At 39.4% G+C, this 20,654-nt stretch overlaps 1 protein-coding gene across 6 annotated transcripts in view; it reads left to right on the top strand.

Moving 5' to 3' along the window:
* gulp1a (GULP PTB domain containing engulfment adaptor 1a) overlaps window positions 1–20,654 on the top strand; it is a 123,062-nt gene that overhangs the window by 21,049 nt on the left and 81,359 nt on the right. For 5 of the 6 annotated variants that reach the window (XM_028590564.1, XM_028590566.1, XM_028590560.1 and 2 more), the window contains exon 2: window positions 19,676–19,761. The exons of the other annotated variant lie outside the window; for it this stretch is intronic. The gene's annotated coding sequence lies outside the window, so the exon portion shown is untranslated. The remainder of the gene's footprint in view (window positions 1–19,675; window positions 19,762–20,654) is intronic. 6 annotated transcript variants of the gene reach the window in all.

The following is a 20,654-nucleotide window of genomic DNA, read 5'->3' on the forward strand; positions in this document are numbered from 1 at the left end:
GTTTGTTAGGCACGATAATTGCTTGAAATATTTGTAGGCGGCTGCTAATCAAAATTCGTGCTGCGCAAACTATTAGAATTGGATCCGCCCCGACCCCAATTCATAAAAGCTTCTGCAACATTATCTTTGGATTATTTGGTTAAAGTGCATTATTTTTAACGTGGCATGCAGTGTTGTCAATGTATTTCTAAAACGTTCAATTTAGCATTTGCTTCGTGGTTTGCTGATATTATATAATCGGTAATAGAAGCCAGCTTGTTTCACACTGCTAAACAATGGTTTGTGTTTTGGTTATGGCGTCTCTACAGTTCTGCTTTGGAATTCAGACAATCAATTTTCAGTAATGACCTGCTGAATGAATTTGTCAGAGAACATTTCAAGCAATTACATTTTGATTGAAAATCACCCACATGTCAGTATTTGAAGGACATCAACACTCTAAAATGATAACTGACTGATGTGGTCTTCCAGAAGGTTGATGGAAGTATGTTCTTATTAAAGTGAAAAATGTAATTTGACAATTTCCTGAAATCTTCAAATCGGTGTTGTTTCCCAATCAACAAATAGAATAGAATGTATTCACTATACTAGAACATCAGACAATAAAAGCAGCAAATACTCACAATTAAACCAGAATATTTGATATTTTTTTGCTGGAAAAATAACAATTGATAACTTGACTATTCCTATGAGCTGTTGAAATATGTCGACTCTATAATAAAACCAAAGATGCATCCCAACATACACAATCAATGACTAATGGATAATATTCCCTACATAAGCCAGAATCAGAGAAACCTGCTAATACAAATGTATTTGTTTCTCTTTTTCTTACCTTTTGTCTTTGAAGAAACTGAGGACAATACAATTCTCCTGCCTTTCTGAAAAGTAGACCTTCCTGAATATTCCCCTGAACAATTAACCAGCCCGCAATTAATTATATGATATTGAGGGCTGTGAAGTACACCGTAATTATGTCCCACAAATTGGGACAAATGAAGACCACATTCCCTGTAGCCTTTTGTTTAGGCTTGTAAAAATATTAGGTGTAGAAATGTGGTGGATCCGGTCCATACACGGTGCCACGGTAACAGTATCATGTCTTTGTTCAGGAGCCGTGAGCTGGCAAAGCTGGAGCTCATTGAGTCTGAAGGTAACCAGGTTTACAAGGCAGTCAAGTGTATTCACCTGAAACCTATTCTTCACTAAGGCTTTGCATTGATTCAGTAGGCACCATCCTTGTGGAAAAGTGTCACCGTTATTTGTCCTTTTTATATATATATATATATATATATATATATATATACACTACCGGTCAAAAGTTTGGGGTCACTTAGAAATTTCCATTCCAGACAGAATACCAGCAGAGATCAGTTGCATTGTTTTTTTAACCAGGGCAGCAGTTTTCAGATTACATTATGTGCTTACATAATTGCAAAATGGTTCTCGACTGTTGTAGACAGAAGTGGCTGAAGAAATGCTTGAAATTCCATGCTTTTTGGTCTAAACGTCATACCCAAATTAAAAGTGGTACAGCTCCCATATACTTTGACACTCAGGGGTGTGCCTGATATCATTGGAAAGGAAACACTCAAGTTGTGTCAGGGTGATTCTAGGCCTTACTGACAGAGTTAGAGAGGCTAGAATGGAGATTTTTTATTTCTGTCCAAGTTATAAATCTGTAAAATTATTAAAATACACTGCTGTAAACACATCTGACAGGTGACAGACAACACAGCATTAGCCACGTCTCAGCTTACTACAGAAAAAAATTCAGAAGCTAAAAGACTCAAAAATGGATTTTATATGAATTCTTTTCTACAAATATGTCTGTGCGTTTTTTTATTTCTATTTGAAAAGTGCAAATAAAAAAGCCAAAAAACTACAAAATACAACACTTCTCAAATACACAAACAAACTCACATCAATCACCTTTCCAATGATATCAGGCACACCCCTGAGTGTCAAAGTATATGGGAGCTGTACCACTTTTAATTTGGGTATGACGTTTAGACCAAAAAGCATGAATTTCAAGCATTTCTTCAGCCACTTCTTTCTACAACAGTCGAGAACCCTTTTGCAATTATGTAAGCACATAATGTAATCTGAAAACTGCTGCCCTGGTTATAAAAACAATACAACTGATCTCAGCAGGTATTGTGTCTGGAATGGAGTGGAATGGAAATTTCTAAGTGACCCCAAACTTTTGACCGGTAGTGTGTGTGTGTGTATGTATATATATGTGTGTATATATATATATATATATATATATATATATATATATATATATATATATATATATATATATATATATATATATATATATTCCTAATGGCTTATTCACCTTGGTCTCTGAATGACGAGTGATGAATATGAATTGTAGCAGCCCTGTCAAAGATACAAATTAGATTTTTTTTTTTAAAGAGAGGATAATTTAAGGTCACAATTTGAACACACTCAAAGTAGACTATTCTCAGAAACCCATTCAGTTATCTGTATCGTCTAACACATACCCACCACTGGACCTTTAACAATTATTACATAATTGTCTAATCGCAATTTTTGGACATGATCGCCAATCTTTGTTTCACCGCAATCGATTGCTAACGTTAGCTAAGGTCCTAAGGTGTACGACTGTTCATGGTAATTGTCAGTTGTGTGTTTATTTAAGAAAGAAATACGATGTTTTAGGGTAATAAATGGGCATGGTTTACTTCATAGGTATTTGTGTTATTACATTATCTGGTCACATGACCGTGATTTAACCAAAAGATGTATCCTGATTCCTGGGAGAGTAATGCATAAATAAATATTTTCATAACATTTTACTGAAAGAGACAATGATATTGTTAATCAAACTTATTTCTGACCAGGGCTCGACAGTAACAGTTGCCCGCTTTCCCTTGGCAAACAGAGTCAATTGGCAACCGTTTTGTGGCCTCTGGTTGCCAAAGGGGGGGCAACCAGTTCAATATTTTTTTTTATATATATTAATAAAAACAGCTGTTCTTCACAGGCTGTGGCATGAGGTTATCTGGAGTGTGATAAATAGTCTATCATGATAAATTATATAGTTGGCGCAGCGCTTGCATGTACAAGACAATATACGATATACTGTATACGCAAGAGATAACAATTTGTTTCCAAGTGGGAGCGTGATGACTCATTCAACATTGGGGAAAATATTTTTCGCTCGGTTTAAATGCTCTTATTCTGCCCCACAGGGAGTTTGAGCTCTGTGCAAGAACTGAGGAATCCTGACCTCTGAGTTGAATTACTAAATCGAGATGAGCTGGAAGAAGTCTGAAGATGTTTCGCTTGCTTAGTTACCCTCAAGGCTATTTCCTGTCACAGCTGCTCTGTACACTGACAGAGAAGGATAGCCCCCGGGCAGATTGTTTTGGCCCCTGGCCCACACGTGCATTGAACTTTCAAGTTGGCATGAGATCGACCTCTCTTTGTGTGACTGGAATCCACTCCAGTGAAGTTCAGTTCATGGGTCTTTTTATGTTGAGCGCAGCAGACCTATAATGAAGCTGATAATATGAGCGTCTCAACAGCACAGATTAATTCATGTCAGTAAATTCCCTTAGACAGACTGGTATTTCTAGCTTTTACCTAGGGCTGGGCGATATGGTTGAAAACTGTATCACGATATAAGTTTTTCATATCGGTCGATATCGATAATTATTGATATTTTTTATGATCTATTTAAAATAAGGACCGGGAGAAAAATATATTAAATTTAAACATTTTTATTTTAAACTTAACCCTGCTCTGATTATAATCCCCTCAGTTATAAAAGCAGAAATGTCAACACAACCATGGAAAACACTCAAATAATTAAAATGTAAACAGGTCTAAAATCACAATGAACACTTAACAATTATCTTTTAACATTAAGGTGCAAAATTAAAGAATAAGTAAGAAATGCTTAATAAAGTGTCATAAAATAGTGCAAAGTGTTAGCTAAATATAAGAAACCTGAGAAGGAACTATTTTCTGCAGGTTTAGTGCTAGGTTGGTAACCTGGCTTCTGAACAGTGCCCAGCATGTCTGCCTCCGTTATTTCTTTGTAGTGTTTAGTAAGGCGCTGATGCAGAGTACCTCTCCATGGCGGTCTGCTGCTTGTAGCGTTTAGTAAGGCGCTGATGCAGAGTACCTCTCCATGGCCGTCTGCTGCTTTTGGCGTTTAGTAAGGCGCTGATGCAGAGTACCTCTCCATGGCGGTCTGCTGCTTGTAGTGTTTAGTAAGGCGCTGATGCAGAGTACCTCTCCATGGCGGTCTGCTGCTTGTAGCGTTTAGTAAGGCGCTGATGCAGAGTACCTCTCCATGGTGCTCTGCTGCTGGTAGTGTTTAGTAAGGCGCTGATGCAGAGTACCTCTCCATGGCGGTCTGCTGCTTGTGCCGTGTTGCAGCTGCAGATGTTGTTGGATGTTGATGGCGAATACGGCTGTGCTCGAAAGTGTGAGCGCGGCTAAAGTGGTAAAACAAGTTTATGGTCGTACCAGTGTTGGTCTGACGACATTGGTCTGACTACGGTCAGACTTATAAAATCCCCAAAACTGCCATACTGACTTTTCCTGTTTTATCAACGATTTCCTCGCTCGCTGCGGCACTCACTTTCCACTCCACGCCGGTTCTGTTATTGAAGAACACGAGGCAACGATGTGGTGCAACCAAACATGATACTGTTACATGATTGGCTGTTAGAGTGTCACTCCCCACGTTGCTAGGTTGCCAGAGAGTGAGGGCCTTTGTTCATGCAACCAAACTTGATTCACAACCTCTGGTTTCTTCTGATGAAGAAAAACAAGTTATCAAACGTTTTATCGACCACATTTTCTATTGATATTGATTATGTGTCTATCGCGATACATATCGTTATCGTTTTATCGCCCAGCCCTACTTTTACCTATTGATGCACCTGATCGTAGAGCATTGAGTCACATCTAATCCAAACTTCTATCACTATCTGTCAAAGTGTGCTTGTTTATTTGTGTGTGGTGATTCACAGAAAGACTTATTAGCCTTAAGTGTCGAGTAGGGGTGGGAAAAAAATGGATTCATGGTATGTATCTTGATTTTTTTTTGCGACAATTTTTAAAATCCATTCTTTTCCCAAGAATTGATATTTTTTATTTATTTATTTTTTACCAATGATTCACCTAAATCTTTTCAGTTTACACGGTACCGCGGGCGGGGACTACATCTTAACAAAAAGCAATACTTCTAGATTTGCAATAAATGAAAATCGCAATACAAATGTAGCTCAGCGTGCATTCAGACAGGCAGACTTCTATTACGTGGCTTCTCTCCCTTTCACTGATCAGCTGGGCGGTGGGTGTTACGGTACTGTATACCAATTAGGAGCGGGCACTTAGGTTCTGACCAATCACAGCTGACTACCGTGTTTTAAAGCTGTTCTCTCTCCTGCTTCTGTCAGTTGTTTTTCAGACTATAGTGCGACCCGCCTCCTCCCCTTCCACCTCCAGGCCTTTTAGACGTATTCTCGGTCTTCTCCCGGCTGTCGGCTTGTGTTTCGTCTTCGGCTTTTTCTCTGGTTTCCATTGGGGGATGTGTTTGGTTTTCCTAAACCATGACATTTGCATAGATACCCCTTAACAATGGAGACTAATCTCCAAATAACTTGTGTTTGTACTTACTTGGTTATCTTGTTAATAAATGTTTGCATATCTGCAACGAAGTCTCTCTTGATTGAAATGAAATCGGCACCCACGGATCGTGAAAGAATCAAATCGGGACAAAAGCATAAGTTCCCAGTCCAGTTTAACGCGGAAAGAGAAAACGACTCAAATGTTGGAGAAGCTGCAGGTGGGATTGAGGGTTGCAGATGAGGAAGAGCTTTAGGCTTTTTATATTTCATTGTCTTGTATGTCTTTTGTATTGTCTTACTGCAAAACCAATTGCCCTTTGGGGACAAAATTAAGTTAAAGAGCTGGTACAGGAAAAAAAAGGGTGCCATCTCGGTCTTGTGGGTACACTTTGGCTTCAGGACACATGATTGACGAAATAATTGAGCTGAATGTCTAAAAATAAATGTGCAATTTGTTCCATCTCAGACATCCCAATCATTACAGACTATGAGTGCATGATTGCTTGATCCCACGGTTGACCAGTACAGCTCCAGTGTCTGCTAATGACACTGCATAGCCTGAAGCCTCCCCCAGATGGAATAAGATAATGGATTCATTTGTGTTATTGAAATAAGTTCACGTTTTAAATGATTCAACATACAGTCCCTTTTCTATTTGCAGGGAATGTAAAACAGAGCGTGTTTTACTTTGAATATAGCACACAAATGCCTTAGTGGTTCTTAACTACTGAATGTGTGAAGTAAATGTTACTCGGGGTTAACGTCAGTCATTTACTGTTTATTGTTCAGTATAAAGACTAGGGCTGCGCAATTAATCGCAATTTTATCGAAATCGCAATATGGACTACTACAATATCCAAATCACAGTGGCCTACAAATCCTATCCTACAGACTACAGAAAACATCTTTGTTTGGTACAGATCCTTGCAAAAATCACACTATAATCATTTTAATTTTTTAAGATTTAATATGAGCCAATGAAAAATGAGAATAATGACACAAACGTGATCATTCCCTTCAATATCGTGAATCATATTGCAATCGCAATATCAGTCAAAATAATCGCAGATATTTTCCTCATATCGTGCAGCCCTAATAAAGACTTGATACACTGCAAGGACACATACTATAATCCTGTGCACAGATGACTATAAAAAATAATTGTTTCTAAATATAACAATGAATTGTAATATAGATTTTATTTCATATACCCAACCCCCATTTACATGCAGTGTCACCATCATAAACTGATGTCAGGAAGCGGTTAACCCATTAAAAAAAAACTATTGTGTACTGTACTACTCCAATTTAGCATCTTCCTTTGTCCCACGTCTGAGATTCCTTAAAAAGAACACTTAAATTGCGTCTGTATTTTACAGTATTATAGTTTTTCAGCGTTTTCCCTTCGTCACCTATCTTTAGACTGGCACACTTTATGCCCTCCCGTTGACCCCGCAGAGTCGCCAATAAAGTAAATGAAAAGTGATGAATCCCCAACAGCGTGGCTTAAACTTGTTGTCTAACGCAAGGGTTTTCAAACTCTGAGACAGTGGGCCTCCCCTCAGACAAAGCTTGGGAAAATGAGCCCCCTAACCCCTCCGGAGTTCCCTTGCTTAGTTTCGCTCAATCGCAGGATGCCTTTGGGATCAGGATTATGTTATCTTGATGCCACAGACACTCAACAATTGAGCCAATATAGCCTAATAATGCTGTTTGAAATAACTTTGGACTACACCAAATACATTAATAAATGTCTGAGGACAGACCTTTTTTAGTTTCTGACTCTGGGGAAAGTGGGGAAAAACAGTACTGTAGGAGCCAAAAAAAGCAGTTTTTGTTTTTGTAATTGTGGGTGTGGTATAAAAAGTTGGAAACAATAGTGCAAAGTTTTGGGAGTCCTAACTTTGGTTGAGATAACATAAGTTTTTTTTAATCATCTAATCATCCTGTTCATCTTATTTGATATAATTTAAGATTTTACCAAAAATACTGTAATCTCTGAATTATCTCTTCACACATTTAGGCTATTCTATAAGATCTTTTATTGATAACTTATGTAATAACTAATGTAATATTTTTTTTCACCTCCATTCACTGAGCCTGCCCTGAAACAGCTTGGAGCCCACACTGGGGAGCCCTGCCTCCCACTTTGAAAACCCCTGGTCTAACGCATTCCCATCAAATCCCAAATCAAACCTGAAGTCCGCCGTCAACACATCACAGCTGCCGGGATGCTTCCAAAGGCCAACACATTGAAAAGGTCACTTTTCCCAGAATAGATGTAGAACATCCGGAGTTTAACCTCAAGAAGACCCAGTCAGTCTTCTGAGTGAATAATGCAATGGTGTTAAAATGCAGCTTACCCTCTCTGTGAGACTGTGCTGATTCAACTCGCTGAAGAGTATTTTTCACAGTTAGTGGCACTAAACTGTTAGCCTCGTGAGACTCTTGGATCCTTCTTTTGGAATATGGTCCGGAAACCTGAAATGGTTTCTTTTATTCTTAAATTCTCGTTACACAAATGGCAAATCTCCTTTACCGACATGTTGCTTGCATGCTGAGCTAACGAGCTATGCTTTGCCTGCAGCAGCAGGGGCGGGCTTGTGGTTGTATTTTCATACGCTTCGTGGATCTGATTGGTTGATTTGGCCCGTCTATCACCAACATAGGTGATAGACAGATGGTTCATCCAATCAGCTAACCAGTATTTCCGCCCCTTCACAAAAGTTCTCCAACGGAAAGTTCCCAGATGGATATGCCGAGCAAATGCGAAGCAATCCATCTGGCGGTGTCAGGTTACTAAACTGTTGTCTTGAAGAGAAAATAATGAAAAAGCCTATACATTTTAATGATCTATGCTTTGGTGGCCTTCACCCACCTCACCATTGAGACGTTTTAAGCGATGTCTACATTTTTCTCTGAGTTTCCTTGATGACCATGTTTTGGAGACTTCAAGATCAAATCTTCCACTATTATATTCCGCAATATTGGGACTATCCAGCCATCAGCTATTCAATGAGCTTGGCTCTCTTGGTTTCTCTGGCCCATGTAATGCTTTTCAGTTAAATTTGTCCAATTAAAAATAGAAACAAACCTGTATTGACACAACTATAAAAACACAATTTCAAAGGTGGGACTTTGTTGCAGAAAAGATGAGTGTTTTCAGGAAGCTAGCTGCACAGTCAGGAAGCAGGGATGACCAGAGAAGAGCGCCCGTGGTGCTGGATTGGCAACTGGGCCCCAGGAGACATGTGGGGAAATAGAGATTCTGACTACAAGACAGACAAAGTCTAGCTGCAGTGTTCCACTTTCAATCCATTGAGTCAAAAATAATGTCTTAACTTACATTTAGCTTGAAGGGAACAACTTCACAGAAAAGCAAAGAGATGTACAGACTGTGCTTGTGCTTTTGTTTGTTCCAATTAAAATGCAAAAAAAAAAAAAAAAAAAACAGCAAACGACCAGCAAACAAAGTTGATTTTATGTGTAAGAGAAGTGTCATGTAATACACATCCAATTTAGCAGAGCATACCCACAACCCTGATCATGAAGTGTAAAAGCAGCTTCACAGTTATTACACAATTCTCTGAACACCCAAAACTCCTGTACCAGAGGCTTCTGTTTTGTTTTCTTCTGTCAGTGTTACTGTAATGCAAGGCCATGCATGGCTTTTTGCACAATAAGTGCAAAGTTGCAATCAATTTCTAAAATAACCTGGCAGCCAATGTAGTCTCCTGCAGCCAGGTTTGGCGTCCTCCGATGTATAATTTTTCTTCTTGTTAAAACTCTGGCTGTGGCACTCTAAATTAACTCATCACCCAGTCTTTGTAGGAAGAGCAGTGGGGAAGACATGTCATATATATTTTCTGGAGATAAAGGCATTTTCACATTTTCTCTGCATCTACTGAAAAGAGCGCTGAAACTCTCAAAGTCAGTCCTCTGAGGCCCCTTAATCAACCAAATTAGCTCTGGTTCTTGAACCAGTTAGTTCAGGATGCTTGGAACGTTGTTGCTATCGAGCGAAACAGCCTGCATTTTCACCAGCTTTCAGTGTAACCATTGTAATCAAAGATGTGTAATTAACGGAGGGCAATGAGAATGAAAAACTAATGAAAAATAGTAGCAAGATGCAATTGATTACATTGATTACCTGCAGGCTTTTGTTCTGTTCTAATGCATTTCTGACGATTTCTCACTTGACTTCTCCATTGTTGCCTTCTCTATCCTCTCTTTCCAACTTGTACAATATGACACGCCCACTGATGTTGTCACAGTTTGCTCTTCAGGTCAAGAAAAACCTGCTATTTGTTGGAATAGGAATTGGACTAAAGATAAACTAAATACATTTTCCAGGCTCAGAAATGCCTGAGCTAGAGTCTGAATGGATTGCCTAAGCCTTTAGTTGCGCCTACATGGACAGTTATATTATGAGCAGTGGGATGGATTGCATTTGCCTCATAATTAGACTGAATAGCCATATCCCTAACCAATCAGCAGTGACTTATGTGATCTGTCCTCTCAACGTCATTTTCAGTCGATATAGCAGTTAGCAAATGTTAGCAGGTAGCAGTAGTGGTAGCTAGGAGCAATCACTGTTTCTTGTGTTGATTGAAGAAAGAATGTTGTTTCCCATGTTGTAGATAAAAACTACATCTCATATTAACTCACTCATAGGGCTGGGTATCGTAAAAAAAAATAAAGTCGATATACTGCCCATGGCTGCTGCACCTGTATTCACCCCTCCTCCCGAAAAAGCCCAATCTGCTCTGATTGGCCAGCGTGCTTCCTGGAAACTCGGGAGCCTCCGCTCTGTGTTTCACTAGCTAGTTGAAGCTGGAGATAGTGCAAAGGAGTATATAGCAGGACTTGTACCGTGAAAAATCACCAATAAAGGCTTCTAAACCAAATACTACACCACCGGACATGTCCCCGCAGTCAAGTGACCGGAATTTGGGGAGAAATTAACAGCATTGGCTGAGATTACAGCTATGTTGCATTAGCATATAGATACTTAATAGTTCGCCGTATGCTAACGTTAGATTGTAGTGAAACGAAGCGACACGTTCTACCGTCAGAAATCACAGATAAATGCTTCTGAACCAAACACTACCCAATCGGACATGTTTCAGCAGTAATGTGACCCGAAATTGGGAAGAATTTAACATTGGCAGCCAAGATGACATTGTTTACTGTGGTTAGCCATTTAGCTACTTTAGTTAGCAGTTGACACTAATAGAATACAGAAGCAATTTATACAGTTTTTTAAACCAAATACTACTAACAGAAAATGTTCCAGGAGTAATGTGACCCAAATTGGGGAGAATTTAATGACCCTGACATCCAAGGTGACGTTGTTTGCTGGCGTTAGCATGTAGCTACATGGGACAATGTTAACACCGCAGTGGCTTAAAAAAACAAAAACACTCCAGTCCTGCCTAACCTTTAGCAGATGACCAATCATAGCTGGCCGGTTTAGGGTTGCGTAACACTTAGCCCAGAGTAGAAAAAACTGTTGAAACCGGAGTGTTCAGAATAGTTGGAAATCTGAACGTTTTAGCTCACAAAAATACGTTTACCTCATTATTTTGGCCACGTTTAACAATAAAATCCAACATTATAACATTGTAGATATGACAGAAAACATGGAAAAGCATAATATGTGACCTTTAACAAAATAAAAGCATCACACATTACGGCACATCTATTTGAATTTATTTTTCAGCTCCTACTACGTGAGCCCCGTCTCTGTCCATAACATAGTTTTTCCTGCGTGCCTCTACAACGTGTAACGTTACGTTAGACAGCCAATCACCAGTATTATTAGATCTCGATAGAAGCATGCTGCATGCTTATTGGCTCACGGACGCTGATGGTTTTACTGACATTTGGTATTGAATGACGACGCATATATATATATATATATATATATTTTTTTTATATATATATACACACACACATACAGTACAGGCCAAAAGTTTGGACACACCTTCTCATTCAATGTGTTTCTTTATTTTCATGACTATTTACATTGTAGATTCTCACTGAAGTCATCAAAACTATGAATGAACACGTGGAATTATGTACTTAACAAAAAAGTGTGAAATAACTGAAAACATGTCTTATATTTTAGATTCTTCAAAGTATCCACCCTTTGCTTTTTTGATAACTCTGCAAACCCTTGGTGTTCTCTCAATGAGCTTCATGAGGTAGTCACCTGAAATGGTTTTCACTTCACAGGTGTGAAGTTTTTCCCTTATTAATAAAAAAAGCAAAGGGTGGCTACTTTGAGGAATCTAAAATATAAGAAATGTTTTCAGTTATTTCACACTTTTTTGTTAAGTACATAATTCCATATGTGTTCATTCATAGTTTTGATGCCTTCAGTGAGAATCTACAATGTCATGTCATGAAAATAAATTGAATGAGGTGTGTCCAAACTTTTGGCCTGTACTGTGTGTGTGTGTGTGTGTATATATATATATATATATATATATATATATATATATATATATATATATATATATATATATATATATAAAAAAAAAAATATCGAATTTGGTTACCCAGCCCTACACACTGAACACTGAAACCTCAACATTGACTTGCAATACCTGGCAGTTGAAGCACACAAACGGTATATTTTTACACCAGAACTACTGTGACTTAAGAAGCATTGTTTGTTGCTTTGACTTGCTCAGGGAACTGCTTGAGAAAGTATCAACACTATGAGGAGCCCTCCTCAGCTTTGAGTGTAATGCTCAGCTGGGGTTACTTGTTGTCTGTGGAAACCCTCGAACCACATGAGAGAAACCGTATAATTCACTCACACACTTTGAAGTGAAAATGTTTATTTTTGCCATAGCAAGCCTTGCTCAGCAGAATCAGAGATGTGCAGTGCTTCTATATGTATTCCAAATCAGGGAGGTGGGCTGGTAATGTGTCATCAATAATACAAATCCCCTTGTTGCATTTGCTTGTCAGCCAACGATCTTGCTGCGTGCACACGGTGGAAAGAAGCTGATTAATTCTGCTTCGCTCGCACGGAGTCACAGTTCAACCTAGCTTGACTGAAGTTGACATGGAATATCAGTTAGTGTTTGAACTGGGTCAGGTTGTACATTAAAGCTGCTGTAGGGTCCCTTTTTGTCTAAAGAACACTAAAGGAGATGCAGTAGAGTTCTGCTGCATCAAAATTCTCTCTCTTTCTCTGTGTGTGTGTGTGTGTGTGTGTGTGTGTGTGTGTGTGTGTGTGTGTGTGTGTGTGTGTGTGTGTGTGTGTGTGTGTGTGTGTGTGTGTGTGTGTGTGTGTGTGTGTGTGTTGCTTGGCAAAGTTTCTAATCTTCTGAGCTGCAGCATCTGACATGAGCACAAACAGGGTAAGCACCTCTCATATTGTTTAGCTTTTCAATAGACTTCACTTATTCAGACCTTCTTTTATATATTACCTGTCCAACTCCATTATCTCCTCCCTGTGTGCTTCAACCCTGAAGAACGCCTGCCTCTCAGCTCCAAAACAGGGTGATGAAAAATATAGTTTTCACCTCGTGCATCTATATTTTTTTTTTTATCTGGGAACTTTTTACTCAACAACTCTATGGCTACTATCTTCAACTTCAACTTTGCACTTTATTTTGTCCTCAGAGGACAGTTGGTTTTACAGCAAGGCATACAATACATGAAAAAAAAAACAGGGCTGGATCAGAATATTCAACTATTCAGATATTCATTCGTTGGGTAGGTATTCGATTTAAAATTTTGGGATTTGAATATTTTGTGTTAACAGCTGACTGTTGCGTTGTCTCTATTCTTTCTCTCTTTCTCCGTTAAATGAAGCTGCCTTCAGGTGCGGCCGGAAATGTGATGATCTATAAACGATCCAAAGTCTTCTTGTGCTACACTGGGGGGTTTAAATAACACAACAGGATGTCACACAAATGAGCCATTTAAGTGACAAATTCTTAGTGCCGCACAACCCTTTGGGAGTCCTGATCAGTATTATCATTATTTCATATGGTGTCGTGTTTATTATGTGCAGATGTCTAATTGCAGATAATTACTGTCCATGTAAAATGGCTGCAGAGCGCACACATGCCTGCGTATGGAATACACCAGAAGGTCCATTTAGTAGCTGTTGTGGTGCTTTCAATGCTTATTACGTTTCCCTCAGCAGACAGAGTTTGTCATTGCAATATAGATGTCTACATTTTCTGGATAATTTCAAGGACTTCTCATACGCGTCGGAGGTGGACTTGCTTTCTAAGAGCCTTGAATGCACTGAAAGTGCATCCACTAGAGTCACTGCATCCCCACCAGGGAATAAAAGGTCATAGCCAACATAAGTAATGGGCCGATTTAGAAAATACATGAAACAAGATCCACGGTATGAAAAATAACTTGTGTAATAAAATATTATACGGTTTAAAAAATCTCCAGTACAAGATTCCTCAAGAGCTGCTCTACAGTTCACGGTGGTGTATTTTAAGCACACATACATAATCCTGTTGTCATTTTAATGCCATAAGAAGACTAATGTACCATGAAGGAAGAGTTATTTAAAAAAACAACAAAAAAAACAACCCTAGGAGTCACAAGTCTTGGCTTGTTATTTTGAGCAACCTATTTTCTCAAATGTCTGAAAGCTGATGTCGATGTGTAGTTCCTCTGTGTAGGTCAGGACGCTGCAGGTTTTAAGATGCACTTGTCAGCGTGTAGCCTCAGTACACCGAATCTGACATCTGCCCAGTGCAGCCAGAGTCCTGCCCCTCAGGAAGTGGGATGGCTCGGCGCCAACCTGGTGCTACCGGAGTGTCTTATGTCTCTTATCTACCACTTCCAGCATGTTAACGTACTGGATGTGTGCTGCTGCCCGCGTGATGCTGCTTTCTTATCAGGAAACTCTGGACTCTTTAGAGTAGCACTGCACAATTAATCCCAATTTTATCGAAATCACAGTATGGACTAGTGCAATATCCTAATCGCCGGGGCTGGGGCCGCAATATCTGTTAAAGGCACACACAGTGCTGGTACTGATCCTCGCATAAATCACACTATAATCATTTCAGTTATGTTTTATCTTAAAGGTGCTCTAAGTGATGTGACGCGTTTTTTAGGCTACAACATTTTTTGTCACATACAGAAATCGTCTCCTCACTATCCGCTAGCTGCCTGTCCCCTGAACACACTGTAAAAAAAAAAAACGCGGTCTCTGTAGACAGCCCAGGCTCCACAAACAGCCAATAACCGACAAGAAGGAGTTGGTTGAGCCATCACTGCAGCAGCGTTAGCATGTAGGCTACTTCCACAATGCGCATTCATGACTCAACCAGCTACTTCTTGTCGGTTATTGGCTGGAACACTGTTTGTTATGGTTTTTGGGGCAGGTTGGCGCAGTTTCTTTTTGTTGCTGTTTGTGTAGCCTGGGCTGTCTACAGAGACCGCGTTTTTTTACAGTGTGTACAGGGGACAATAATGAGGAGTATTACATTCAAACCCCACCCCCTCCCCTTCCTAGCTGCACCTGGAGCAATGGGAGGAATTGATTCAAGTGTGTGATGGGACTTGTTTAATCGCTCTCTTTCCTTGGCATATTTCTCGGATTTACTTCATTAGATGTCTTATATTGGATTTGCTAAATTGGTATTAGACCTGTTATAATCCTCCTGTTGGAATTTAATCCAATTTCCTGCGACAACTTTATTTTTTTTCTTTGTAATTACAATTTTCCCTCCGTTGTCTACTGCAGCCCTATAGCCTTGAGGAGTATGTGGTTTGAGGGGTATTTTTGGGCGCTTTGTGTTGCCTTGGAGACCTGGGTTCATGTTTTGGCCCTGTAAATCCCTTCAAATCCAATTTCATATTGGACCATACATCCAAACTGAACTTGACTTGGAATACTGTATCAAGGCCTGCTTCTTTGAGTTTGTTTCGGAGTCGACTTTCCGCCGAGCTGTCAGAACTCGTCTAAGAAGATTAATCCAGTAGACCTCTCTCCTTCATAACAAGTCAGCCACCCCGTCAAGCTTCTCTTTGCCAGGGTATCTTAATTATGATTTTCTTTTTTTTTTGGGTGATTGGCTTACACTAATGAGGAGGAACAGGGTGAATTAATTCCAGCTGAATAGTGCTGTGTGATCCTCTGCCATTTTCTTTCTTAGTTTTTTTTTTTTCCCAACAGGCGGTTATTACAGGGACAATTAATACAGCACAAACTGAAGCCTTTTATAGGAGGGTTCATTGCCTGCCCACCTGCTGCAGACCAAAAATAATTACTTGCATGACATTTATACTACTACCAGTGTGCGAAATTGACTTTTTGACACAAGGGCGAAGTTGCCAGGTAGATGAAAAAACCTACCAGCCAAGCATATTTTTTACCGGATATTTTTTTTTTAAATATTATTATTATTTTTTTTTTCCATACATCACCAAACTCCCTAGTTGGCATTGCAAGTCTTGCTGGTTTTTGGAAGGATGGCTGTCTTCTGGCAAAAATCGCCACATCCTGTTTAACTGATGAGCCAGAGCCTGAGGTGAATGTGTGCGCCAGCGTACGTTTTTGTGTGCGTGTGTCGGCCCGCTAAGCTAATTAAAATAATCAAATTGTTACCTACTTAGTAAAATGATGTTTCACACACTCCTAAACTCCTGTTTTCCTGTTGGGATCCATTATATAAAGCTAAAGTCATTACTTGAAGGCAGATCAAAGTGACATTTGTTCATTTATGTATTCTCCTACATAATTCAGTGTAATATCTAACGGGAGATGCCAGTTTAACATGTCTGACTAAACCGGAGAGAAATGCTGAAAGAAAATCCATTCAATGTCATTTTTCAGCTGGAGACAGACGGGACACATTTTATCACGTCAGCTTTGTTTTTCACTCATGTCTGTATACATTCTCTTTTCTTTCTGTGGATGTCAAGTTTTTGCTGGTGTCTTTGACTTAGGTGCTATGTTAACAGCATTGTGAGCTCACAGGGCAAAGCAATAACTATGAACTCCCAAATCTCACTTTTTCAGATACATTCATAGAGAAAACAACCTGTCTTATGTTCGGGTCAATACGTTTGTGTTGTCTCCAATGCCCAGCTTGCTCATTTTCAAATTTCAAAATGTGCGCGTGCATGGATGATCTGCAGGATATAGCAACACAATCTTGCATACAGTACTTGCTCAGCTCTTATTAATGCAAGCCCTTCCAAATGTATTACTCTATACCCTTTACATCTATCTCTGAATGTCATTTCCTACAAACTCCTCAGGGGCTTTCATGATTACCACTCAATACTCCATAATGGGAAATGGTGGCCCTCATTTATCAAGTGAGTTTAGTACAACCACTTTAATCTTGAAAGGAGTGTGATCTTTAAGGTACTAATTAACTAACTTCTCAATTCCAAAATGTTTAACCGAGAGTCCTGTGTGAAGAAACTTAAGGGACTGCATAAAGATAAAGGAGATATAGCATTCTAGTGACTGGGACTTGCGCTTTTTGATTTCTGATTTGCCAGAAAATGCATTTCATTGACTTTTGTTCCCCTCAACATTGCATTCTTTTTTTTTCTTTTTTTTTAAGAGTCACTGATCAATGTGTTTGTTTGCTTTCTTTAAACTACTAATAAACCCTGACAGCTCATAAATCTCCATAGCTGACACTGCTATAAATTTATTATATATTTATTATATTTATTTATTAAATAATATTATTATAAATATCTTATATGAGTAAACATGCTTTATAGTATTGGACAGAAGGCCCAGTTTATGGTGCTTGAACAAAAAGCATTTGTCATGTGCGACCAGTGGAAAGAGCTGAGTCAGCACCTCAGTCGTCAAGCACACGCTAACGTAATAACTGTGGTTAGAATATATTCTCGGATTATATTTTTTTGTCTAGTTTTTTTTTTTTTTTTTTTTATGAAAACATTTCCTGTGTGCCCTCTGTTCATTTTCCTTTGTGTTGCCTGATCTTCACACTTTTGTACTCTAAAAGTGTGTACACCGGATTGACAGGGGACCTACAAATAAACTTCCAATAGTAAGTGAGCCTGTAGGTTTAGGCTTCTTCCACTTGGCAGTGTTAAGGCCAATTTATGCTTCTACGTTAAATCGATGCCGTGGGTACGTACGTAGGTACGTGGAGATACCAACCCTATGCCGGACCCGGACAACTGTGATTGGTCCGCTTGGCAGTGGGCTTGGTAACGCCGCATTTCCCCCCGACTCATTTTCAGGTTCTCCTTCTCCATAAACAACATGAAATCAAGGAGAGGGTTAACTGTTCCTGCTACAGCTTTCCCACCGTGGTCAGAAAGAACAGGGGAGACACTTTGTTTCTCCGTCTACGTCTCTAGAGTCAGTACTCGCTCCAAAGTTAATCACCGTCACTCTCTCACTCGCTCTACCACACACACACACACACACACACACACACACACATGCTGGCCCTGCTATTCTCTTAAAGAGATCAACGCACACACCAACGCACAGGTATAAACTTCAATCCACTAACGTAGGATACGGCGAAAGCTCTGCCTGGAGCCTCCGCAGAAGCATAAATTGGCCTTCAGGTCGACATGCTGGTTCAAAGGTTCCTGCCACAAGCCTTTGTGACCCTGGTTGGGTCCAGTCAGATGTCTGAGAGGACTACTCTATTATGGGTGGATGGTCTTTAAGGCTTTTAGGTTGTAAAAAGTCCTCTTTACAAATAGAGGTTATTTTGTATGAAGGGTGGGGGTAGGAATAACCAGAGGCCTCACTATATGAGACAATCGCGTGACTCAAGTCAGATATTATTCGATGCTAAACATTGTGATATTCTGAGATATATGAGTTTTATTTTTTTATTTATTTTTTATTATTTATTTTTTTTTTTTTTTTTTTTGTCATCCCTTCGGACCTCACCAGAAGAAAAAAAAAACACCTCAACTGCAACATCTAGTGGACAAAAAAAAAGAATTGCTTTTATTATTCTAGTTCCAAAAAGTTAAATTCTCATGTGCAATTTATTTAATAAAAGACTAAAACTGCCGTCCGTGTATCGGTACAGTATCACAGAAAATATTGCGATACTATGCTGTATCGATGTTCCCCCCCCCCCACCCCTAATACAAAGGGTGTGCTTTGTACATGGAGAACAAAATGCTGTTCAATGGTTCGACCAAAGGACAATTGAAAGGGCAGAAAGAGACAAAGATACCCCTGGGCAACAGTTGAGTAAGCAGAGAAGAAAACCAGCAGTCACTGGAAAAATAAGCTAGAAGCTTAGCCTCAAATTGTGTGCAGATTTCAGTAGGAACAGGTTTCGTCAAGTCAGTGTCAAGTGCACGATAACGAGCTGGAATTAACAGGCAGCGTGTTGCTTTAGCAAAGTTTTTCTTCAAACTTCCCAATAGAGATAGAAGGTTAGTCTACATTTAGCACTATTGGAATATGAGCTGAATATACTTTGGACTGACCCATCACAGTTTAAACCTATAATCTAACTACTGAGTAGACTGCAGAGGGCTCAAAGACAAACGCAATAACTAATTATTAATAACCCAAATGCACCGTTATGGTTCAATAATGATCAAGAGTCACTTAGGAATTCCTGGACTGGAAAACAAATACAAAATCAAAGGCTATGTGGGGGGGGGAGACAATTGTTCCAGCAGTGTTCTCCCCTGTCATGGAACACTGTGGGGACATCCACTAAATGCAAGTTTTAATCTTTTAAGTGTTCTTCTTTTGGGGCCAAAACTATTTCAAATGTAAATAATACATGTGGTGTCTAATTATATTGTTTCTATCCATATAAATAAACTCTTAGACGGTGATCCTCATAATGTATCAGTCACGGCCTTAATTGCAACTGGTTATTTCTTCAATCTACAAAAACCTTTTCTCTAGGTTGAATGAACTGAGTAAAGAGCTGTTAGACATGAATAACTGTATGGATTGTATTAAATTGCTTCATGTAATCAGCACAGAGAGTCGACTTGCAGCATTGCTCGTTCATCTCTAAAAGCTTGAACCTAAGTGTTGATTTTTTTTTCTTTACTCTTCCTGCCCACAGAAGATGCAGCACTAATGAGCACCCGTCTGCCTTTAGATGAGTGAAGCACAACAAAGAAACCCGAACATCAACAACCCACAGTAACCGTAAGGCTCCATATTCGCTGTCTGTTGAGATATTATTATATACTATAATTATATAGCTATACCACCTACTTCAAATCCCCCTCAGCTGAGATCCTCCCAATGCATATGCACCTGCTTATTGTTGAGTAATTTTTTTTTTTGTGTGTGTGTGATTATGGGAGCAGCCACTGGCATATGGTAGCACTCACACATAGAGCTCTGAAGCAGTATTCAGCTGTGTATGTTCTTGTCAGGGTCTCTTTGCTTTGTGATATAACGCAAACAGGAGTGGGTTGACATTTTGATGCCATCCTGCTTATCTTCTTGGAGCATATATTTATGCATGGAAGTCACATTTCGACTCTCTACTTTAAAGAGCAGCATTTCAATTCATATATTTCCAGTTAATATTGCGGCATAGGATAGACACTTTAACACTGGTGCCCATATAGCCTCGGTCAGGGGTTCCCAAACATTTGTTAAACCATGAAACCCCTTCATAGTGATTTTGTTTTCATCATGGCACCCCTACACACACACATCATATGTCACATATATGATATATATGAATTAATATAAAATGCAGTGAAGTAATTTTGGCCTATTCTTATTCGGAACTTAAAATAAATTGTGAACTAGAAGGGCACTCAAGAGCGCAGACCTCCACCAAGACCAATAGTCCAGTTTTCCATGGTATGCAAATATGCAAGCGCAACTACTATGTATGCAACACATTCTCACTCCCAGCGCGTCAAGAAATGGCGCTTGGTCAGGGGCATTTGCCGTTTGTTACTGACGCAAAAAGTCTCCTTTAGCGTCTCAGTCAGAAGCAGCCCTTTGGCGTCACTCTTTGACTCTCTGGGTCAGGACCAGTTTGGTGTCATTTTTCAACGTGAAGGGTAAAACCACTTAGG

The sequence above is a fragment of the Perca flavescens genome, chromosome 11 (assembly GCF_004354835.1).
Source record: "Perca flavescens isolate YP-PL-M2 chromosome 11, PFLA_1.0, whole genome shotgun sequence".
Classification (NCBI taxonomy): domain Eukaryota; kingdom Metazoa; phylum Chordata; class Actinopteri; order Perciformes; family Percidae; genus Perca; species Perca flavescens.